Source organism: Tupaia chinensis, unplaced genomic scaffold (genome assembly GCF_000334495.1).
Source record: "Tupaia chinensis unplaced genomic scaffold, TupChi_1.0 Scaffold000602_1, whole genome shotgun sequence".
In the NCBI taxonomy this organism is placed as follows: domain Eukaryota; kingdom Metazoa; phylum Chordata; class Mammalia; order Scandentia; family Tupaiidae; genus Tupaia; species Tupaia belangeri.
This window is the reverse complement of record NW_006160120.1, coordinates 1,673,021-1,698,433: the sequence shown is the minus strand read 5'-3', so window position 1 is coordinate 1,698,433 and position 25,413 is coordinate 1,673,021. Positions and strand designations below refer to the sequence as shown.

General features: G+C 41.5%; 1 protein-coding gene across 7 annotated transcripts in view; it reads right to left on the bottom strand.

The window, feature by feature from the left end:
- Positions 1-25,413, bottom strand: part of NCOA3 (nuclear receptor coactivator 3) — a 126,278-nt gene that overhangs the window by 45,985 nt on the left and 54,880 nt on the right. For all 7 annotated transcript variants that reach the window (XM_027775746.1, XM_006158556.3, XM_006158558.3 and 4 more), the window contains exon 2: positions 22,152-22,224. The gene's annotated coding sequence lies outside the window, so the exon portion shown is untranslated. The remainder of the gene's footprint in view (positions 1-22,151; positions 22,225-25,413) is intronic.

The following is a 25,413-nucleotide window of genomic DNA, read 5'->3' as shown; positions in this document are numbered from 1 at the left end:
AAAAGCAGAGACTGCTCAAGCAAAGGGGGGGGTGAGTTGCTCTTGGGAAGAATTTACGAGACATTCATATGTAAAGGCTCTACCCAAAACTCAAGTTTCAAAAGGAAACTTACTCAGACAACTTAATAGTCATCGCTAATCTAAGGGCTTAATCCTTTAAAATTCATTCTATTTTTTCTAAAATATCAAATTAAAAGTCTTCGTAAAATCTGTTGTTAGGTCAGCAGGTGGTATGGTGGTTGAGACACAAGATTAGACTTTGACATGGCCAATTGTGGTTCAAATCCCGTACCTGACAGTTTGCTCACATGCTCTCTCTCTCATGAATGCATGTGCCCTATAGCAAATTAAAAAATAATAATAAATAAATAAAATTAAATAATTCTTTTTTAAAAATAAAATCTGTTGTCATACTCTTACTCACGAAATAAATGCAGCTCCAAAAGAAGTTGGTAGCAGGGAGAGAAGAGCTGAAGGAAACATAGGCTGTGTGCGGGTGAGGGCAGGGGCGGGGCGGGGCAGGGAGATGACAAGTCTAGGAATGCAGGACACTCTGACAGCTTGCCCATTAGCTGGGTTGCTCTTCCAGGGATGTGCCTACTTTTATGCTTCCTTTCAAGCTGTGAGCAGACAAGTAGGAAGGAAAAAAAGGGAACGTTTTAAATAAAAACAAGCACGCATTTGGCCTTCTGTTTCACTGCTATCGAACTGCTGTGTTTAGTAGGATAAAGCATAAACCACGCACTACAATCCACTTTTCAGTTTAATTCCATCTCAGCTCAAACACTTGCATCCCCAGAACCATTTTTAGGCCCGGGAAATAGAGATGAATGATAATATAAACTGCTAGCATACTGGGAAACCAAACAAACAATTCTAATTTAGTATGTGTTGGGCAGCCAATGGCCTAATGGTTAAGGGAGCCAAATCCCACGTGGCCAATCATGTGGTTCGAATCCTGGCCTCAAATGGGATGGAGAAATGGAGGAGAAAGGATTGCACATGACCACCCTCCACTGGGGAGTGCGTCCTCTTCTCTTCCTTGGTTGTTCTGTCTCTCGCTAGTGAGTACATGCACCCTCTGGCAATTAAAAAGTAAACGATTCAGTATGTGTTAAAAGAAGGCAATGTCGGGGCTGGCAGGTGGTGTGGTGGTTAAGGGTGCTGGACTCCCACCTGGCCAACTGCAGTTCAAGTCCCAGACCTGGCGGCTTGCTTTCTCACTTTTGCTCTCTCTCTCGCTCTCTGGTCAAATTAAATTAAGTTAAATAAAATAATTCTTTACCCAAAAAAATTTTAAAAAGGAAGAAGAATCTTAAAAAAAAAAAAAAATTTTTTTAAAAGAAGAGAGTGCAGAAGCAAGGGGGGGGGGGTTGCTCTTGGGAAGAATTTACGAGACATTCATATGTAAAGGCTCTACCCAAAACTCAAGTTTCAAAAGGAAACTTACTCAGACAACTTAATAGTCATCGCTAATCTAAGGGCTTAATCCTTTAAAATTCATTCTATTTTTTCTAAAATATCAAATTAAAAGTCTTCGTAAAATCTGTTGTTAGGTCAGCAGGTGGTATGGTGGTTGAGACACAAGATTAGACTTTGACATGGCCAATTGTGGTTCAAATCCCGTACCTGACAGTTTGCTCACATGCTCTCTCTCTCATGAATGCATGTGCCCTATAGCAAATTAAAAAATAATAATAAATAAATAAAATTAAATAATTCTTTTTTAAAAATAAAATCTGTTGTCACACTATTACTCACGAAATAAATGCAGCTCCAAAAGAAGTTGGTAGCAGGGAGAGAAGAGCTGAAGGAAACATAGGCTGTGTGCGGGTGAGGGCAGGGGCGGGGCGGGGCAGGGAGATGACAAGTCTAGGAATGCAGGACACTCTGACAGCTTGCCCATTAGCTGGGTTGCTCTTCCAGGGATGTGCCTACTTTTATGCTTCCTTTCAAGCTGTGAGCAGACAAGTAGGAAGGAAAAAAAGGGAACGTTTTAAATAAAAACAAGCACGCATTTGGCCTTCTGTTTCACTGCTATCGAACTGCTGTGTTTAGTAGGATAAAGCATAAACCACGCACTACAATCCACTTTTCAGTTTAATTCCATCTCAGCTCAAACACTTGCATCCCCAGAACCATTTTTAGGCCCGGGAAATAGAGATGAATGATAATATAAACTGCTAGCATACTGGGAAACCAAACAAACAATTCTAATTTAGTATGTGTTGGGCAGCCAATGGCCTAATGGTTAAGGGAGCCAAATCCCACGTGGCCAATCATGTGGTTCGAATCCTGGCCTCAAATGGGATGGAGAAATGGAGGAGAAAGGATTGCACATGACCACCCTCCACTGGGGAGTGCGTCCTCTTCTCTTCCTTGGTTGTTCTGTCTCTCGCTAGTGAGTACATGCACCCTCTGGCAATTAAAAAGTAAACGATTCAGTATGTGTTAAAAGAAGGCAATGTCGGGGCTGGCAGGTGGTGTGGTGGTTAAGGGTGCTGGACTCCCACCTGGCCAACTGCAGTTCAAGTCCCAGACCTGGCGGCTTGCTTTCTCACTTTTGCTCTCTCTCTCGCTCTCTGGTCAAATTAAATTAAGTTAAATAAAATAATTCTTTACCCAAAAAAATTTTAAAAAGGAAGAAGAATCTTAAAAAAAAAAAAAAAAAAGGCACTGTGTGAAGTACTAAGAGAACACAGCCAAGAGGAAACCTACCAGCCCATGGTTTTCAAGAGCAGAAAAAGTGGGGGTCGGCAGTTGGCATAGTGATTAAGGCACTGGACTCCCAGATGGCTGACTGTGGTTCAAGTCCTAGACCTGGCAGCTTGCTCTCACTTTCCCTTTTTCTCTTTCTCTGTTTCTCTCTGGTCAAATTTATAAATAATAATGATGATAAATCAAATTAAAAATTCTTTAAAAACTTAAAAACAAAAAAAGCAAACACATGATGTCTACAATAAAATACCTTCGTAGAAACATATGCAAGAATCTGGTACCATGGGTACTGGTCACTATCTTTAGTTTATAACGCCATGCATGGGAAAGGGGCCGGCGAGACGCATAAAGTAAAACATTCTATTTTAATACAAAAACGGAATGGCAGCGCACAAGCATATAAATTCACTATTTCATGCACAAGGTATTCTTCTCTCCTCTCCCTTTGTTATGCCATGCCTTTTCATTCTTCATCAACAGGCTGACCCCGAATCTCCTTCACATTCATACTCCAGTTTAAACTTGATAAAGTCGAATTCAAACACAAACTCCCCAGTGGCTCTCCTACCAGAACCAGGCATACCAATTAGCCAGGGCAGGTGTTAGGTGCAACTGGAAGCTTGTTGCCAAGAGACTTCTCAACCCCTACCTGAACACCACAGTGGAAGTTCACAGACGCACACCCAGCAAGCCTATTCCATCTATGTCCAGTCCCCCTCTCCTGACAGCACACTAACTAACAGGGTAGCTCTCTTGTTTTAAAGGTAACACTGAGCCTAAAATTTAAGTCACTGAACCTAGATCACAAGCAAGAACAGACCTAAGTGAGAGTTTCACAAACTTGAATTCAGCTACATTTTAAACATTTCATCAATTGTATTTCTTTCTCCTCATCAACCACCAACACTATTCACCAAAATGACCTATATTTAAAGAGGTTTTGACAAAAGATAACCATAAACCTTATGCCATTCATTTCTTTCTGAATCTCTCCTATATCCCTCTATCCAATAAACTCCTGCTTCAACACCAAGCCGAACTGTCACCTCTGATGAAACCATCCCCACCTCTCCAATTTAAGTTATTTTCCTTCTTTCTCCTTTACTTCTCATACTTTTTTCCTAACATTTTACGTATTACATTCATGTTTCCACTCATTTCTTGGTCTCCACTTCCTACACTATAAACCATTATAAAAACCTACCACCACCTCTTCCCTTGTTCCTTTTCCCAACTCCAATTCTCCTTTGCCTACCCATCAGCTATGCTTTTGAACAACTCCCCATCTTCCTAAAATACAAGAAGTTCTGCAGAGAAGACAGTAAGAGAGGGAATGGTTAAATACTTGGTAGAACATTTTTGTTTTTTTCTGACATGTCATTTTTCACTTAGGCATTCCCTCTCCAAAAATCGTGATTCCGAGTTGCCAATACAGCACAACTCAAAGACCTGAGTTCTCCAGCTGATTCACCAAGACACAGCACGAAGACAAAGGGGCTCTGCTGGGGTCAAACTTAAGAGCTGAAGTCAGTTCCATGACTTCACTAAGAAGTAAACGTTCATCACCTGTGAAAACTGGAGGTAATCATGCCTTGCATATTCGTGTTTAACGTAAGGTTTAGAAGCAATACACAGCAAGCCACTGGCACGTAACAGTGACCCCTCCAAGGTACCAAGGGCGAAGACATACGTTCAACACTAATTTTGCTCTCATTTGAAAAGCAAATAGCTACAAATATCCCATACGGCAACCAATTAAAAAGAGTCTGACAAATAACAAATTAGCCATTGCTATTCCGGCTAACTAAACTTGCAGGTAGCTGACTAGAATCCAAAACATTTCCCATGGAAACATGGGGTAAGTGAAAGCTAGTAGCTAATGGACCGCCATGAAAATAGGAGAAAACAGGGACCAGCAGTTAGCGTAATGGCTATGTCGCTGGACTCCCATGTAGTCAACAGCGGTTCGAGTCCCGGACCCGACGGCTTAAACTCACGCTGAGCGCATGTGCGTGCGTGCCCAGGATCCCAAGAGGAGAATGGAGGAAAAGGGACTGCGGCGTGGCCATCCCCCCTAGGGGGTGATTTCTCGCTTTCTGTCTCTATGTCTCTCTCTGTCTTTCTGGCGAGTGCACGAGCCCTATAGCAAAAACCTCTCCAAAGGAAGAAAAAATAGAAAATAGGAGAAAACAAAAATATTCTCTTAAATATCTGTGTTCTCAAGAGAAACTGGGCACCTGTTTAGAAGATTCTGGAGAGGGCATCAAGTACCTTCAAAATTAAGTACAGTACTGCTTTCTTTCCAGCTTAGGCCCGGCAGAATGGCTCCCGCAAAGAAGGGTGGCGAGAAGAAGAAGGGCCGTTCTGCCATCACCGAAGTGGTGACCTGGGAATACACCATCAACATTCACAAGCGCATCCACGGTGTGGGCTTCAAGAAACGTGCCTCTCGGGCACTCAAAGAAATCCGGAAATTTGCCATGAAAGAGATGGGGACTCCAGATGTGCGCATTGATACCAGGCTCAACAAAGCTGTCTGGACCAAAGGAATAAGGACTGTCCCATATTGAATCCGTGTGCGGTTGTCCAGAAAATGAAATGAGGATGAAGATTCACCCAACAAGCTCTACACTCTGGTGACCTATGTACCTGTTACCACATTCAAAAATCTACAGTCAATGTGGATGAGAACTAACTGCTGATTTTCAAATAAAGTTATAAAACTAAAAAAAATAATGATAATAATTAAGTACAGTACTGAGCACTGGGGTTTTATCAGGTTCCTCTTTCTCTCTGGATTTGTGGTTTAGTTTTATCTTGGTAAGACGTACACATCTCTACATGGAAAGTAATATTTATACCTAAGGTTGTCCCTGTAGTGTGTAATAAATGAAAATACAAGCAGCAGAGAAAGAAAGAGGAGAGAAAGAGAAAAACAAAAACCAAAGTCTGAGCCCCCTGAGGGAGGTGGTGAAGAGCTGGATGAAGAGCAGGACCAGGACAAGGGCATGAACGCAGGACAGAAGCGAAACCGGGTGACATTTCGTCCCAAGTAGTGGGCCACGGTTTGAGTCTCAGACCCGGTGCCTTAAAACTCATGCTAAGTGTGTGTGCGTGTGTGCCCCAAATCCTGGAAGGACAATGGAGAAGAACGGATGGCATCATGGCCCTCCACCTGGGAGGTGATTTCTTGCTTTCTATCTGTCTCTCTAGTGAGCACACGTGCCCTACTGCAAAAATCTCTCAAAAAAAAGGAGACAACACACTTCCCACTGTAGTGTTAAAGTAGCACTATCCACCAATATCAAAAATATAAAGAAGCTACGCTGGGTTTACTTGTGATGTTGACGTTCCAAAAAAATACCAATGTGGAAATACAGAAAGCCAAGAAAGCAATCTGAGTGAGTTTGCGAAAGAAAAGGTACTGAAGAAGAGAGACGGCAAGGTGTATCGAGGGAAAAACACGTCTTAGCGAGATCTCCTTCTCATAGAGCAGAGATGCTGGAGCAGACAATCTCTAACTGCAGTGTTGCAACACGTCCCAGCACGCCTGACTCCTAAGACGTCCCGAGGGGTCGCCATCCGCACTGCTCGTTGGTCTGCAGCTCGGTCCCCGCTGCTTCCACTGTCTTCTTTTCCCTGACATCACAACTTGTTCCTTTTCAACTATTATCATTCCACCCCTAGTCTAAGTAACTCTAAAATTAAAAGAACCATTTTTAAAACTTACTTTCCATACCCCTAGGAACTATGTGTCTGATAACAATTTATCTCTTCAAGTTAATCTCTAAAGTCATTATCTGAGGACGACAATAAATACAAATAATGAATGAGAGATAACCAAAAAGTCCAAAAAGAGAACGCACTCATTTTCCTTCTGAAGATGGAGTGGCACTCACAGAAATGTTAAAAGGTAACCTAACTAAAATTCAACAACCTCAACGGCCTTCACACTGCCCTCCGGAAAATAGCTACTACATTATATGGAATTGAAAATCTGTAATGCTAGGTCACAACTGTTCCAGGAAAGAACTGTAACAAGCAAACATTTTAAAAATACTGAAAACTGAGAAACAAGATAATAAGCACATCTTTCAAATAATCTAAAAATACAACATACCTTGGGGTCAGCAGATGGTATAGTGGTTAAGTCGCTGGACTCCTATGTAGTCAACCACGATTCGAGTCCCAGACCCGGTGGCTTAAGAACTCACGTCAGGGGCGAGTGCGTGTGTGCCCAAGATCCCAAAAGGAGAATAAAAGGAGAAGGGACGGCGGTGTGGCCATCCCCCCAGGAGGGGGTGGTTTCTCGCTTTCTCTCTCTCTCTCTCTGGCAAGCGCACGCTCTATATAGCAAAAAATCTCTCTTAAAAAAAAATTTTTTTTTTTATATTCAAAGCTCAATTTCATGATTCAAGACCTAAAGAACATCTTTCTGTACTTTATAAAACCTGCTTATGCATTTCTTGCAAATGAAGCTGGGGCATTTTATTATTGTTGTAGAATATGGAGAAAAAAAAAAAAGTTATGAACTTCGGTAAAGTCACTCACAGGACTTAACCTGGTTAAAACCAAAACCCATTTCAGAGGGTGTCTCTCTGACATAGTATACTGGGTACTGTGCACACCGACGGAGGAAATAGCACTCCCCGTGCTACATGCTTGAGACCAGTGGACCAAAATAGACGAGGCTTGTGGCCTGGCAACCACTTGGTGGTGAAGCATGATGTTCTCTGAGGCCACTTCGCCTGGAAAGGCTCTGCGTCCCCCCCACAACCACCCCGGAGATCACCTACACACACTGCCCGTAATCCAGGGCAGGCTGAAGCTGGGACTGGATCACAATGCCGGGACCCTGTCAGGGTGCTGTTTCCTGTCTTTCTCTCTCTCATTTATGGAAGAAAGAGAAAACAAGAAAAAGGACAAGGTTTGTTGCTTTCAAGGAGCTCTTAACAGTGCCAGGAACCAATAAACTATTGGGTCATCAAATAAGTCACGACATATTTTCGCATAGACACAGAGGAAAATACATCATGACTTTTCCAACGACCCAATAGTAAGTGTCTATTCACAAATTGTGTCACGCGCTACTAAAAGTCTTTACTGGAAATCAGTGCCTGGCATGATGTAAAAGCAGGAACTGAGTTCCAGACACAGCACGCGATGCTCAACAGCTGTTCGGAGTCCTGAATCTCCACAGCAAAGCTGGTCACCACTACCAAGAGACAGAGCCAGGGTCATGGCCACAAATGCCCTGGAAATTGGCCCAAACTCGTCGGTCAGGCCTCCTTCACATGTTCACAGGAGAAAATACAGAAAGCGTTAGCGGAGATGACAAGGCACCAGATGCAGGTGAATGGTTCAAGTAAATGCTTCTCCAGTTCCGACTATATTCAATTGAATTAGTGGTCCTCGACCTTTTGGTATCAGGATTCCTTTAACTCTTAAAAACCGGAAACTCCAAACAGCTTTTGCTATATGGGTTATATTTATCAATATCTACATATTAAAAAGTAAAATTAATAAACATCTGAAATATTCATTCATGTTTAAAGCCCACTATATTAACATAAATCAGTTTACTAAAAGATAACTTTTCTGAAACAATTTATGAGAGGAGTGGTACTGCTTACATTTTGTATATCAGTCTAGCTTAGTAGGAAGACGGGTATTCACTTCTGCATTCAGTCTGCTGGAATGTTATTTTGATTAAAACAACCTCGTCTCGCACAGACATGGACTTCCTTTACCAAAGAGTAGTATATTCTGGTGTCTTATTTTGCAAAGTAGAATCTAAAACCGTATCAATGGTGCTGACTCCATGGCATGGTGGGAACTAGATCCCACATGGCCAACTACGATTCCAATCCTGACCTTGACGGCTTGAAAAATAAACCAGGCGCATATGTGTGTGTGCCCAAGATCCTGACAGGGTGGAGAAATCTAGAAGGGACTGCGGCAAGAACACACTCCACTGTGCAGTGGTTTCTCCCTCTCCTCCTCCCTTCCCCTCTGTCAAGTACTTGCACCCTCTGGTAATTAAAATAAATAAAATAAAATAAAATAAAACCAAACCTGCAGAACTTTCATGTTATTATGTTAAAATATTGGGTTGAGAACAACATACAGAAAAACACATTGTGACTTTCCGACAACCCAGGAGGCTGCCCTCAGGACGGATCTTTCACCCGTGGTGACTGTGTAAAATCACACGCTGGCCATCTGGTTCACTGACTTGGGCAGATCTCTCAAATACTGATACTGATACATTTCAAAACACAACGTATTTTTTAGACCCTCATCCATTCACACCAGCGCCCATCTTATCAGAAAAAGCTCTAAGTAATGAAAAGCTGTCATGCTTACGGTGGCAGTCTCAACTTCACCAACAATGTAACTTTCACTTGAAAGCTCAGATGTTATCACTGTCAATCAATACCATCGGACGTTTTTCCTGAAGTGATGGATGCATCTCATTTGAGGTTCTCTGCCAAATCCACAGGTTTCCACAACCACTATGAAGACGCTGCCCTCTGCAGGCTAGAGCCACACGGGAAACCAGGCTTGACTCCTGCTCCCACCCCTAGGCCAGGCATGGTGGTGTGCACCCACAATCCTAGTGACTCCAGGAGCTGAGGCAGAGGATCACGAGGTTCAAGGCTGGCCTCAACCACACAGTAAGACCTTGTCTAAAAAAGAGCCAGGGCGGGGGTGGGGGGGGTGGGGGAGCACCTGTAGTCCTAATTGGGAAGCTGAAGCAGGAGGACAGCAACAGGTAGAGTTCGACTTTAAAGAAAAAGGGTGGAGGGGGGCAACAAATGGTGTGGTGGTTAAGGCACTGGACTCCAATATAGCCAACCACGGTTCAACTCTCAGAGCTTTCTCACTTTCTCTCTCTGTCCCTGTCACTCTCTCATGAGTGCGTGTGCCCTTAGCAGATTAAAAATAAATCAGTTAATTAAATTAAATAAATAATTCGTTTAAAACAAACGAACAGTACTCAAGGGTTGGGATTTAAATGAACACATTTCACTGCTTCATCAAGGGAGATCCTAAGTGGGAAACTGGTATGTTTCTGTTTTGTTTTTAGCTAGGAGGACATGAGGGTAAAGACAGTATGGGTCCGATCCAGCACCGCTGCCTGGATTCACGGTAAGTACCAGCACTGCTTTTGCACTGTCAGTGCAGTCATTAGATGAAAACGGCAAGTAATACATGAGTACTATTCCTAAAATGGCTTTAAACAAGGGGACCCCCAACAGGTACTCAAGGACTCCCAGAGGACCACAAACCACACTTTGAAAACCACTGAACTAGACTATCAAAATGCCAACTGTAGAAAAGATACTACCTACAACCTGGCTCATGCCTCTCTCAGCTACTGCAGTAAAACGTAACTCAGAACAATCCTGGACCAGACCGAGATATGATATAAAAGGACAAAGACAATGACAACAAAAACCCCTCAGTTTCTGTCAGATGGTAGGATCTTCGAAAATGGCCCCCTTCAGATTCCTATGATTGGGGCTAGCAGGCGGCATGGTGGTTAAGGTGCTGGACTCCAATGTGGTCAATGACAATTCAAGCCCCAGACCCAGCAACTTGCTTTCTCACTTTCCCTTTTTCTCTTTCTCTGTCTGGTAAAATTTAAAAAGAAATAATAACAAATAAAATTAAATAAATAAATAATTGTGGGAGGCTGCGCGCCAGCGAATATTGCCGGTTTCTCAGAAAGCAAACAATTACACAATGCCAAAGGCCATGATTGGCTCCTCTTCGAAAACCTCACCTTCAGAACCATACTGATTGGCTACTTCCCATAAAGGCTACAATTGGTTCCCTTCAAAAAAATCTGACCTCCGAAACCATACTCTGATTGGCCACTTCCCATAGCAAATCGGTGAACATAGAATCCCTCAGATTTGCATAATCCGGCACCTCATGATTGGTCCACAGAAGCAACCAATCATAACCCACCTTTTACAATCCTTCATTCAACCAATCACTGCCCACCAGCATGTATATAACCACGATGCCTGGCCCACAATTGCCAGACGACCAGGAAGACCACACAGACAACCAGGAAGACGACACAGACGACCCTGGAGAGCCTGAAGAGCTGAAAACCGCACAGTCTACGGATGACCAGGAAGACGACCCAGACAACCCAGACAACCCAGAAGAGCTGTGACACCGTGTCATCTCCGTGCTGCTCACAATAGACAATGTGATGCGTCATCTCCGTGCTATACCGTGCTGCCCACAATAAGCGGAGGACCCTGAAGACACTGTGTCATCTCCGTGCTGTAACACTACGCCGCTTGTCCCGGCTCTCACTCCTTCCCTCAGGAAACCTGTTCGACTGTCCCCCGGGGTTGGGACAAATAATTCTCTTTTTTTATGAGATTCCTGTGGTTATTTATAGACAGAATCAATTCAAGAAACAACATATTGTTTTATAATTCCTATTTATCTGAATAATTAAAGTGTATTATCTAAATCTTAGTAAAGAGGATTAGAGAAATAGCTCTTGCGAAGTATCAATTCTCAAAGATATTAAGATCTAGGGAACCAGCAGTTAGCGTAATGGCTATGTCACTGGACTCCCACGTAGTTGACTGCAGTTCATGTCCCGGACCTGGTGGCTTAAAACTCACACCGGGCGCATGAGCGTGCATGCCCAAGATTCCAAGAGGAGAATGGAGGAGAAGGGACTGTGGCGTGACCATCCCCCCGGGGAGTGATTTCTCACTTTCTGTCTCTATGTCTCTCTCTGTCTGGCGAGCGCATGCGCCCTATAGCAAAAACCTCTCCAAAATAAAGAAAAAGAAAGATATTAAGATCTACAAATAAAAGTTTTAATAATGGACCTTAACTGTTCCTATGTAAGCACTTCGAATATTTCCTTAAAGCCTTCCTAAAACTGTGTATTTCTGTCAAAAAGAACTGGTTGAAACAGAACTCTTTTTTCTTTTTAGAGATATTTTGCTATAGGGTGCATGCACTCACCAGAGAGACAGTGAGAAATGATCTCCCAGGGGGTATAGCCACAACACAATCCCCTCTCCTCTCGGGAGTTTAGGCATACATGTACATGCACCAGACATGAGTTTTAAGCCACCAGGTCCAAGAATCGAACTGCGGTCAACTATGTGGGAGTTCAGTAATGTAACCATTACGCCAACTGCTGGTCCCCAAATAGAACTCTTATTAGAAAGGGCACTTGGATCACAAGTGACTAAGGACAGACAATTCCTTCCTGGAATAATCTTAACATTCGTTCATTACTGATTGCTCTGTAATTTATTTAAACAGAGAGGCACTAGCAATTTAACTAACCCAAATTTAAAATTCCTTTCACTATATATCATTCCTAATAAAATAGCTTCCCTTTCAACAGTCAAAAGGAAAACAGAAGGAAACTCGAGCTTCTTACATTTCAAATGGAATTGGGAGAATGCTTATTTAAATAATGAAACATCAGCAATTTATCATACGTGGTACCTTTATACCACAAAACAGGCTTATCCAAAAAAAAGAGAAGCAAGCAAGCAAGAAAGAAAAACTCTCACATACATAAAAAAACTAATTTCAACTTTCCTTCCTAGGGCCTAGGAATGAAAACCTTAAACTACTGAAAAACTGCCTGGAAATAAAGACAGGAGGATTACAGATCTGCATGGTCAATTTATCTTCTGAAGTCAGAGCATGTCTCCTGTACCTTGCAGCAAGTCAATGTGCTCTGCATATCAATATGTCAAAACCGATACCAACTATCAAAGGTCAGGTTTTTGTTTTAATTAACAAGTTTAGCAACACATTATGAGCTTTGCAGTTTTATTCTAGCATGCTTTTTACATTATTATCACAGTTTCATTTTAAAGAGAATTTAAGAGGCTAAGGACCAAGACTAAAAATCATACAATTCCACTTTTATTTATGTCACCCTCCAATACAATAACTAGCCTTACAACTATCTTTCCAAGCGAACAGCAATTTACCAGTAGTTGATTTAGGAACAAAATTTTGTTTATCTAATTCGGTTTTCCAAATTTTATGGGAGGAAAATGAAAGCGGGGCCAAAAGACGCAACGCGGGGTCACGACAGTACTACCTGGACTGCATCATACGTTACTTGTGGTTAAGTTTTTCAATTCTATGAAAAATAAAATTCAATCAAAATGATAAAATACCCTACAGCACTGATCTTCAGGTGGCTGTGTACTCATATAGTGTAAGTTTAGTAGATAAAGCTCATTAAAGATTTATACATCGTTCCTTTTATTAATGACAAGCAATACATGATGGGAAATACACTGAAAGCTTAGGAACATGTGTTGAGCACGTGTGCCCATGTAATGCTTTCAGAGTTGCTTTAAAATGTGAAAATGAGTCAGGATCCTGTGGTCCTTGATAAACGTCCGCTGTGATGCACTCGTGTGCAATACATACTATTTTTCACAAAAGCAGAGACCCAAAAAAGGCAACTTAGAACCTGCCAGCTGCATTTAATGGTTATACGGACAGTGAATTCTACTCAAGGTCAGAAGTTTACAGGTTTTCAGTATCAACTTCTAAATAATGCAGGTTTTCTGTGTTACACATGACACAGATTCAGAAACATGTTCTCATCAACACAGTGTTTTAGAAATAAAGGCAGAATCATAAGAAAGCAATTACTCTAGGAGTCTGGCACATAAGAGAGAAGACCATTAATAACAGAGATATAAACTGAACTGGATGTAAAGCAGCTCATTTTCCTGATAACTGAGCTGATATTCAGGCCAAATTTTTTTTCTTAATTGTAATAAGATTCAGTCCTACAGGAGCAATTGTGTTACTAATATGATTTTTTTATGTCTATATTTGTCCAAGTCCAGTAAAACTGTCCTTTTAACAAACAATTACTAAACTTCATCTCCACCCATTTTTAACAAGAGCGGAAAAAGAGCGTTGAGATTAACGCGTCAGTTTAGGCCATTTGGTGTTCTCGTCAAAGATGGACCTTACAGCTTAAACGGTTTTCAGTCCGTGTTCAGAAAGCTTCACCGTTACACTAAACCAACTTAATTTTTGGTCTTTGGGGCTCAATTTCCCAGTTTCTTTATTCTCTTTGCATTTCAGTTTTGGAAGTTTACCTTAAAAAAAAAAAAAAAAAAAAAAGAGGGAGAACATTTTCATTATTCCAAAAAGAAAGCCAGTACCCCTTAGCTGTCTCTCCTCAATCCTTCCATTCCTACGCCCACCCTCACACACGCACCCCTGCCACTCACCTCCACCCTAAGCAACCTCTGATCTCCTTTTTTGTCTGGGTGAGTTTATCTGCTGTAGACATTTTATATAAACAGGATCATACAGTATCTACTTTGTGACTGGCTTTTTTCATGTAGTAAGTATGTTTTAAAACTGACCTTTGCTGAAGCATCTTGTTCCTTTTTATTCCTGAATATACTTCTCAGTAGATACAGCACGTTTTATTTATATTGATCATTTGGTGCACACTTGTTTCCTTTTTTGCTATTATGAATACTGTTGCTATGAATGTACATACTTGTGCACATTGCTTAATATGATCATCTATATTCTTTTTTTCTAAGAATGATTTTATTTAACTTTATTTATTTTATTTTATTTTATTTTAATTTGACCAGGGAGGGACAGAGAGAGAGAAAGTGAGAAAGCAAACCACCAATGTCCAAGACTCAAACCGTGGTTGACCATGTGGGAGTCCAGCACCCTTAATCAGCATGCCACCTGCCAGCCCATGATCACCTAGACTCTTAAATAAGAATTTGTGAGAACTGATAAACGAAAACAGGTTTTGTTTTTTTTCCCCAAGAGCTTTTTGCCATAGAGCACATGAGGTCGCTGGGAAGAGAGAGACAGACAGACAGACAGAGACAGAGGGAAAGTGAGAAATTACCCTTAGAGGGGATGACCACTCCACAATCCCTTCTGCTCCATTGTCCTCCTGGGATCATGGGCATGCACATGTGCCCAGCATGATTTTAAAGCCACCAGGTCCAGGACTCAAACCAGGGTTGGCCACATGGGAGTCCAGCAATGAAACCACTATACCATCTGCTGGTCCCAAAAACAGGTTTTGATGATACATGCAAAGAGGCCCCAAAGTTTTCTAGTAAAGAAAACCACGTTTTTCCTTTTTCTTTTCCTTTCCTTTCCTTTCCTTTCCTTTTCTTTTCTTTTTTCAGAGATAATTGCTTTAGAGTGTGTGTGCTCACCAGACAGACAGAAAGCAAGAAATCACCCCCTAAGGGAGGTGGCCACGGCACAATCCCTGCTCCTCCCAGGATTTTGAGCATACATGCACATGCACCCAGTATGAGTTTCAAGCTGCCGGAATTTGAACCACAGCTAACCACATGTGCTTGAACTACTACGCCACCTGCCGCCCCCCAGGTTTTTCTTTAAAGGTGTATTTATTTTTTCCATAAGCAAGACAGAAAAAGAGGGTCAGCACTTCAAAAGTGTCTTGATCCATCCTCAGCCTTCAGCCCACCCCAGATCATGGGCACACATGAGCCCAGCTTACTCAAGAAGGTCTCAAGAAGGTCTCCAGATTTTAACTACAACCTACAACCTTCCTATGGAAAGACACTCACAAGCATTGTGTTTCATTGCTGTGCCACAATGTGGCTCTGAAACCAAGGTCTTTAAAATTACTTTTTTTATATAATTGCTTATTTACATTTAATTGTTGTACCTCTTTATGGCATACAACACGGTTTTTCAAGGCATGAATGCAGTCTATGATAATCAAATCAAAGGTATTACCATACACATCATTTTCAATGAATCTTATAAAAATATTTATTCTAAAAAACTAGAAGCCAATAGTGCAATTTTAACTTCGAGTAATATGCTAAAAAGCTAATGGGGAAGTGCACAATCTGCAAGAACAAATGGTAATATAGGCAAAGTGATGGAAACTCTAAGATAAAAGTTGCTGAATTACCATGTAGTCGACTGCGGTTCGAGTCCCAGACTTACCAGCTTGAAACTCACGCTGGATGCTTGTGCATGTGTGCCCAAGATCCCAAGAGACGAATGGAGGAGAAGGGATTGTGGCATGGCCATCCCACCTGGGGGGGTGATTTCTATCTCTCTGTCTCTCTCTCCAGCAAGTACACATGCCCGACAGCAAAAATCTCTCTTAAAAAAAATTATAAGGAAATGTTAGAAATCAAAAACGATGCAATGGAAATGAAGAATGCCTTTGAAAGGCTCCTCAACAGACTTGATACGAATGATGGGAAAGACTCAGGGAGTCTGAAGCCATATTAATATAAACTTCCGGGATCAGCTCCAAGGCCTAGTGGTTACTGGAGCTGAATCCCACATGGCCAACCACACAGTTCAAATTACGGCCCTGGTGGGACCAGCAGTTGGCGTAATGGCTACGTCACTGGACTCCTATGCAGTCGACCACAGTTGGAGTCCCAGACCCGGTGGCTTAAACTCATGCCAGTCGCGTGCGTGCCCAAGATCCCAAGAGACGAATGGAGGAGAAGGGATTGCAGTGTGGCCATCTCCCCTAGGGGGTGATTTCTCGCTTTCTGGGTCTCTGTCTCTCTCTTTCTGGCAAGCGCACGCACCCTATAGCAAAAATTTCTAAAAAAAAGATCCTGGCCCTGGTGGCTTGAAAAACATGCCGAGCACATGTACATGTGTGCCTAAAGTCCCAAAAGGATGGAAAAATGGAGGAGAAGGGATTGATGGTGCTTTTTTCCTCTCCCCTTATCTTTTTAAAAGTAGCAATAATAAATAAAAACTTCCAAAATTGAAATGCAGCTAGAAGAAGGGGCGGGGGGGGACTGAAAGACAGAGGAACAATTACAAAAAATGCTACATACACAGACTGGGAATACTCGTCATAACAAATTCTAGAAAAGGCAAACCTTAGTAAAATAAGAGAGACCAGCTAGAGCTTTCTGGCTGCCAGAGACCAGTGGAGGAGCTGACCTCACAGAGGCACACAAAGGAACTTTAGGGGGTGCAGAAATGTTTTACATCATAAACGTGGTGACGGTTTCATTGATCAAAACTCATTAAACTGTAAAGTTGGTGAATTTTATTATATATAAATTATACTTTAATAAAGTTGAATTTTTTAAATCAAGTACTTAAAGAAAATGCCAGAGTTTATTGTTAATTCTATGTCAAATAATAAATGGTAGGAGATAAAATAAATTACCTAATAAAAGGGTTATTTCAATAAGAAAATTTACTTTTTCTAAAGTACTACACCATATGAAAAGTAAATTTATTATATAAGCAGTAAAAATCAAGTTTGTGTTTAAAATTTTCAGGCAATAAAAATGTTCTATGTAACAGGAGACATACACAAAAATGTTCACTGCAAAATTGTTCGTACATCAAAAGACAGAGAAAACACTAATGTTTATTAATCCCAGATTTAAAAAATGAATTCTAATAAAGTCATGCAGAAGAATACAACATAGTAGTAATAAAAATAAAATTATATACAACATAGCTGAATTTTAAAACTAATCATTAAATTAAATAAGCAAACATCACAATCATATTTTTGTAAGCCTAGAAAAACTAATCTTTTTTTAGGAACAGATACCAATGTGGTTTTTAAAGGTTTTCTTAAAGGCAGTGAATTATTAACTCAAAGACAGCTATCCTGGGGTAGAAGCAGGGTAAGTTCAGGAAGAAACACACAGGCAGTAGGTCTGCATGACAACCTTCCTGCACAGTTCAAGCAGTGGGTTCAAAATACACTTCAGAACTCGCACAAAATAGATACTCTTGACCATATAAAACACTACATAGCTTTAATATCTTACGTAATAAAAAAAAAATACTCTGTGGACAAATATTTCATCTAATTTTGGAGCAAGATATTGTAATAAATGCATTCCATTTATCAGGATCATCAGAAAAGTCATGACACATTTTTGCATAGAACAATATGTCATGACTTTCCCAAAGACCTACTTTTTCCATTTAATCCTCATAATAGCGCTATCATATGCAGAACATGGGCTAGATGAAAGTATTCTACTCCAACAAACCTGAGACATAGGTAAAATACCTCGCCCAAGTTCATACACCTAGTCAGGGTGGAGCTAGAAATTACATCCAAGTCATTTGAACCCAGAGTTAAGCTCTTAACCATTCTCACTAATTCATCAATAAATAAATAATATAAGAACAATACTTAAAGCTTACGTCATGACTCTTTTCTCATGGATCACTCTCAGTATAACCATATCATCTGCAGCTACTCTAACACTTTTTTTTTTTCAGGCTTGTGGGTTCACTAGAGAGAGACAGACAGAGACAATGAGAGAGAAAGTGAGAAATCACCGCCCAGAGGAGACGGCCATACCACAATCCCTTCTCCTCCCTTCTCCTCCTGGGATCTTGGATAGGCACACGCATGTGCCCAATGTGATCTTCAAGCCACTGTGGGAGTCCAGTGATGTAACCGCTATGCTATCTACTGGTCCCCTAACACTTCCTATAGAACTGGCCTGACTTAAGTTTCTGCTAACAAATTACTATTGTCCAGCAACACCCCAAAATTCCTTCCATTCTAAAAAAAAATGGTTAGAAAGAATGGCCCTTGGCAGGTCATTATCAATCATTATCCATGACTGTGTATTCTTTTTTCAATTTGCCAAAAGTTGTATTCACTCACCATAGAGAGACAGAGAGACAAAGAGAAGGGGAGAGAGCAAATGCCAAGGGGCATAGTCACAACACAATCCTTTCTCCTCCATTTTGCTACCTTGTCAGGATTTGGGCGTGCGCACGCACACACAAGTCTGGTGTATTTTTTCAAGCCACCAGGGCCAAGATTCAAGCCATGTGGTCAGCCATAGGAGATCCAACTGTCTTAAACGCCAGACCATGGAGCTGGCCCCAGATATATTCTTAACTCATCCCTATCCACAGTTCCTTCAAAAAATAATTTTCAATATCATTTTACTGGCACTTTCAACTCCTAATCTGACCAGTTATGTACTTAAGGTGAGTGGAGGACAAGCAGTAAATAGGACATTAAAAGGCTTGTAATAAAGAACCAGATTCATCAATCATAGAAACTTAAAGCTAGAACAAACTTGAGATATGTAAAACAAGAGAACTGATCATTACAAGAAAACTGATGCCTAAATGAGCCTACTACTCCTAGTTTCCACGCTAAAATGCTTTAATATCCTGTGTTTCCAGTTTTAAACTTGAGTATTGTTTTATCAAGGCAGATAATTGACAAAATTAACAAATGCAACTTTCCTACATATAGACAATATATAAAAGCAACTCACGGGACCAGCGTTAGTGTAATGGCTATGTCACTGAACTCCCATGTAGTTGACCACAGTTCGATTCCCGGACCTGGTGGCTTAAACTCAGCCAGGCGCATGTGTGTGGCGTGCCCAAGATCCCAAGAGGAGAATGGAGGAGAAGGGATTGCAGCGTGGCCATCCCCCCTGGGGGATGATTTCTCGCTTTCTGTCTCTCTGTCTGTCTCTGTCTTTCTGGCGAGCGCACGTGCCCTATAGCAAAAAAACTCTCAAAAAAAAAAAAAGAATTTAATTTCTCTGTTGAATAGCCATAGACATACTTTCACTGCAGAGAAATGTCACCTAGAGAGATTAGTTTAAGATATTGTAAATTTCAGGAATACTTAAATTCAACGAAAACCATCTTTTTTAGTAGAACAACTCCAATCTTCTGCAATTCTACAATGTTTAATTTTAAGTAGCGGCCCCTGCTACAACTCCCACTCCCACCTATATGATAGCAACTTATTCGAAGTTTCACTAAGTTACTAAAAAAAGAAAAAACTAGTCTGAAGTCTGTAAAGGATAATGATTTAGGTTTTCATTTCAGCTATGTCATAAACTAGTTATGTAACTCTGAGAAATCTGTTAGCTTCTCTGAAAAGCATTTCGTTGTAAATAGTGCTCAGAGAGAATGGCATGGCAGAAAAAAATCACTGAACTTAAAGGGATATAAAAACGAATTATCCAGGTGCAAGCACATAGCATGGTGGTTAAGGCACTGGACCCCCATGTGTTCGACCACAGTTTGAGTCCTGGACCCGGGGGCTTTCTCTTTGTCTCTCTCTCTCTCTTGCACATGTACCCTACATCAAATTTTAAAAGAAAGAATAATAATAAATAAAACTAAATAAATAATTATTCTAAAAAAAAAAAGAATTATACAACTTGGAGAAAGAAAAAAGATGGAAGAAAAACAGGGAAAGCCTTCAGGACATAAGAGAAACAGCAAGTGGACTAACGAATGCGCTTGGAGTCCCAGAGAAAAAGGAGTTGAGACTGAAGCAGAAAAATATACTGGAAGTAATAACCAAAACCCCCCAAATTTGATGACAATACCAATTTACAAATCTAAAAGAGTTTCGAGCAGGATAAATACAAAGAAACCAGACTAAGTACATGGCAATCAAATTGTTTAAAACCAAACGTAAAGAGAATATCTAGGGACCAGTGGGTGGCATGGTGGTTAAGGCGCTGGACACTCCCACATGGCTGACTGGGGTTCGAGTCCTAAATCTGGTGGCTTGCTTTCTCACTTCCTCTCTCTCTCACTCTCACCCTCTGTTTCTCTCTGGTCAAATTAAAAAATAAATGAATGAATAAATAAAAAATAAAAGAAAATAATTATTTTTTTTTTAAAAAAAGAGAGAATATCTAAAAAGCATCCACAGGTGGGGGAGCAAGATGACACAACCATAACCACAGATCCAAAGAAACCAGGATAAAAATCACCTCTTCCAGGGGGCCAGCAGGTGGCATGGTGGTTGGGGCGCTGGACTCCCACATAGCTGACCATGGTTTGAATCTTGGATCTGGCAGTTTTCTCTCTCTCTCCCCCACCCCAGCAAGCTCATATGCCCTATAGCAACCAATCAATAAACCATAGAGATAGTTCTCTGTTCAAATGTTTAGAACCAAATGTTCAGATGTTCAGAACAGAATGGGTATATACTATAATTAGTTGGGGAACTTTATAGGGAAATTTTAAGAGCTGAGGCTGGTGTTTTAGATAGATCCCCAGATAAAAGTCAGATTATGTACTTTTCTTCTGTAAACCAGTGAAGGTAGCACAAAACTTACTGCGTAACACAGTGTGTAATACACTAAAGGGTATATTGGGTTGTCGGAAAAATCATGACATATTCTATGCAAAAATGCATTGTGACTTTTCCGACAACCCAATACTTAGGAAAATCTTCTAGCAACATGATAAGAAAGTAGAAACAATAGATGTGGAAGCAGTAAAGGGACATGGACAAATATGAGCATGAAATTATGGGGTCTTGGCCTAGGAGACTAAAGTGAGAAACAGGAAGTGGAACAAATGCAAAAGACATGAAAATAAAAAACAGATAAGGTCTATTCTCTCGATGTATCAAAGGCAAAGGGACTCAAAGACAACTCCTATCTCAAGAGGAGCTAACCTGGGGACCAGCAGTTGGCATGATTGTTAAGGTGCTGGACACTCCCACAAGGCCAACCATGGTTTGAGTCCTGGAACTGGTGGCTTGCTTTCCCACTTTCTCTCCCTCTCTCTCTCTGTCTCGCTCTGGTCAAAGTAAAATAAATGAATGAATAAATTTAAAAAAAGAAAAAAAAAAAAAGAGGAGCTAACCAAAACATTAACAGTATTACTAAAAATGGAAATTTAACTCGCTAAGGAAAGCTCACTTGCTTTCGTGGCTTTCAGACGACTTTTCCTATTCCCATCTGTCCTATGTTGATGAAATATTGAAAATTAAGAAAGGGGTTAGATGAAACATTATTTGCCAGTACAAGCATTCTGGCAAGGGACCAGCAGATAGCGTAATGGCTGCATCGCTGACTCCCATGTAGATGACTGCAGTTTGAGCCCCGAACCCGGTGAATTAAACTCACGCTGGGCCCATGTGCATACATGACCAAGATCCCAAGAGAATGGAGGAGAAGGGATTGCAATTGGCCGTCCCCCGTGGGGGGTGATTTCTCGTTTTCTTTCTGGCGAGCGCATACGCCCTATAGCAAAAACCTCTCAAAAAAAAAAAAATCCACAATAAGCAATCTGGCAATTAGGTCTTTCCAAGGTCAAATAGTAAACATAGCCCCAGATTCAGATTTTGAATAAATGTCATTAAAATAATCACATGGGAGGGGCGAACTCTTCTGCAAAAGAATGTTTGTGTATAAATGTATATAGATATATACACACACATATGTGCATGTCTATTTACCTGAGTGTTTCAAGTCTTTCATTAAACTAGTGTTATCATTATGGGGAAAAAAAACATAAAGAATAAAACAAGTTTAAATTAAGCCATAAATTAAAGATGACTGTATCTTCAGAAGGCTGAAGGTAAAAAATGACACAAGAATCAAGTCGGAGTAGAATGTAATTACCTGGCTAACCAGGCCAATGATGTTCGGGTGGTTTATTTCTCTCTCAGTCCACCGCTCAGCAAATACTCTGATCCTGAAAACAAAAGAGGGGAGAATTTCATTACCCTTCTTCGTATTAACAATATTAGTCAGACACTGGTTAACGCCTCCCATTTTTCCCTTCCCTGGACAGGTAAGAAACGAATAAACAAAAAGTATCAAATACAATGCCTCTTCCGAGGAATCTGAGCAGGTGCCTTAGTGTTGCCATATAACCCAACTGCCTTAAAAATCCGTGTAACACGGGACCAGCAGTTGGCGTTAACGGCTATGTCGCTGGACTCCCACGTAATCGATCAGGGTTCAAGTCCCAGACCCTGTGGCTTAAACTCACATCAGGCGCGTGTGCATGTGTGCCCAAGATCCCAAGAGGAGAAGGGATTGCAAGGTGGCCATCCCCCCCAGGGGGTGATATTTCTCACTTTCTTTCTTTTCTCTGTCTTTCTGGTGAGTGCATACACCCTATAGCAAAAACCTCTCAAAAAAAAAAAAAAAAAGTCTGTGTTACAGGTCTCACACATGACATAGTCAAAGTCTGTACACAGGATGGCACCAAGTGGGGATAAAGGAGGTCAGTGCCCATCCTGAAAAGTGGTCAAAGCAAGTGGGTACTCTGAATTTATGATGTCCTCACTTGTCCAAAAGGAATGCTCAACAGAACACTAAAGACAACATCAATACCCCGGTGAAAGCCAGTGTTTAAATACCCTCGTTCACAAAAGATCCACACCCACCACAGGGAGGGAAGGAAGAGGAAAGAAAGGGAGCATCCACGTATTGTTTTGCCTTCTGTAAAACGATGCACTTGGGTCATCAAAAAGAACTATTTTCAAATGGGGAAATGAGAGGCAATCCCTCAAAGAAAATCTACAATGAAATATATGAAAATACGAACAACAGATTCTTGCACCAAAAGAAATAAAGAGAGGGACCAGTCAGTTGCACAGTGGTTAAGGCAGCTGGATACCACATGGCTGACTTGCAGTTCAAGTCCTGGATCCAGTAGCTTGAAAAACACACCAGGCACATGTGTGTGTATGTCCCAAAATCCTGAGAGAATACAAGAGAAGGGACTGCAGTGTGGTCATCCCTGGGGGGAAGAGGGGCTGATTTCTCACTTCCTCTCTCTCTCTCTCTCTCTCTCTCTGGAGAGTGCACATATCCTATAGCAAAGAAAACTAAAAGGAAGAAAGGGAAGAAGGGAGGGAGGGAGGGAGCCAGCTGTGGGGCCACAAAGAAGTGAACCAGCAAAACATTCGTGGGGCCAGACAGGCACAGCGGGAACCTGGCAGGAACACACAGGGAGGTTTCTACAAGTCCTCCCAGAGTACACTAGGAAAACACTTACCCATGACCCAGGCCTGGCTGAAGGCTAGAGGTCAATCAGTTTTAGGACCTTGTTGGAGCTGCTGTCAATGTGTGTGTGTCTGTCTCTGTCTCTCACTCATGGAATACAAAAAAAAAAAAAAAAATAGAGCCAGTCCCATGGCCTAGTGATAAAAGGAGACAGATCCTACATGGCCAGCCCTAGTGCGAATCCCAGCCCTAAAAGTCTGAAAAACTCGCCAAGGGCATGTGCCTGCATCCCCCAAATCCTGGCAGGATGGAGAAATAGTGGAAAAGAGATTGTGGCATGACTACTCCCCATTAGGAGGTGTCTTCTCCTTGTCCTCCCTCCTCTCCTCTCCCTCCCTATTTCTTTCTTTCTTTCCATCTCTCTGTGGCAAGCCCTCATGCCCTCTGGAAATTAAAAAAAAAAAAAAAAGAAAGAAAGAAAGAAATACCCACCTCACCTCCTGAACTTTCCATTATAACAATAAAGCAACAACTGTCACTAATTCTAGAGGTATCTACATGAAGACAACAATCATAACTCTGTCCTAAAGCTAACAGCATTCACGCTAGAATTGGCAGGCCTATTGGGAAGAGGAGAAAGAAAAACGTGATATCCATATTCACAGACTCCGAGTAACAAAGACATCTCAGCCATGGCCAATCCATTAGCGGTAGACAGGGAAGAGCCAACCACAGTCTAGCTGCATGGTGTGAAGGGGGTGTGCTGCGCTTTTGAAACCCAAGAAAGGGAAGAAAAAAGTGGGGAGGAATGCACGTCTTATGTGGTTCACAAATAGAAAAGTTAAAAATTCAGGTGAGCCAGTAATTGCTTGTCTCGGTCACTTAAGACTTCTTCGAGCCTTAGATTTCTTATTTTAAAATGGCGATCACACTTACCTCAAGGCTCTTATGAAGAGTAAGTGAAAATGTATAAATTACTATTTAATACAAAGTCTCAATAAATGAGCTATAAGAACCACGCAGGGCCAGGGCCGGCAGGTGGCATGGCGGTTAAAGGCACTGGACTCCCACATGGTCGAACACAGCTCAAGTACTGGACCTGATGGCTTGCTTTCTCACTTTCCCTCTCTCTCTGATAAAACCAGAAGATAATAATAATGATAATAAAGGGAACCAGCAGTTAGCATAATGGCTATGTCACTGGACTCCCACGTAGTCGACCGCGGTTCACGTCCTGGACCCGGTGGCTTAAAACTCACGCTGGGCGCGTGTGCATGCGTGCCCAAGATCCCGAGAGAATGGAGAAGGGATTGCGGTGTGACCATCCCCCCTGGGGGGTGATTTCTCGCTGTCTCTAAGTCTCTCTGTGTCTGTCTGGCGAGCGCACGCGCCCCATAGCGAAAATCTCTCCAAAAAAATAATAAAATAATGATAATAAAGTTAAATAATTATTTAAAAAAAGAAAAAAAATCTTTTAAAAAAAGCACCCATGAGGGACCAGCAGATGGCGTAATGGTTATGTCACTGGACTCCTATGAGGCTGACCACGATTTGAGCACCAGACCCAGCGGCTCAAAACACGCCAGGCGCCTGTGCCTACATGGCCGAAATCCCAAAAGGAGAATGGAGAAGGGATTGTGGCTTGGCCATCCCCCTGGAGGGGGGTGATTTCTCACTTTCTATCTCCCTGTCTCTCTAAAGAGCGCACATACTCTATAACAGAAATCTCTCTTTAAAAAAAGAAAAAAATCAGGAGACTATTTGACCTACAGTAGAAGAATTTCCAAGTTCAATAATTTTTTTTTCTTTAAAAAAAAAAAAAAAAAAAGGAAAACACTGTGACTGGCAGGGGGCATGGTGGTTAAGGGCACTGGACTCCCACATGGCCGACCGCAGTTCCAGCCCCAGACCTCGCAGCTTGCTTTCT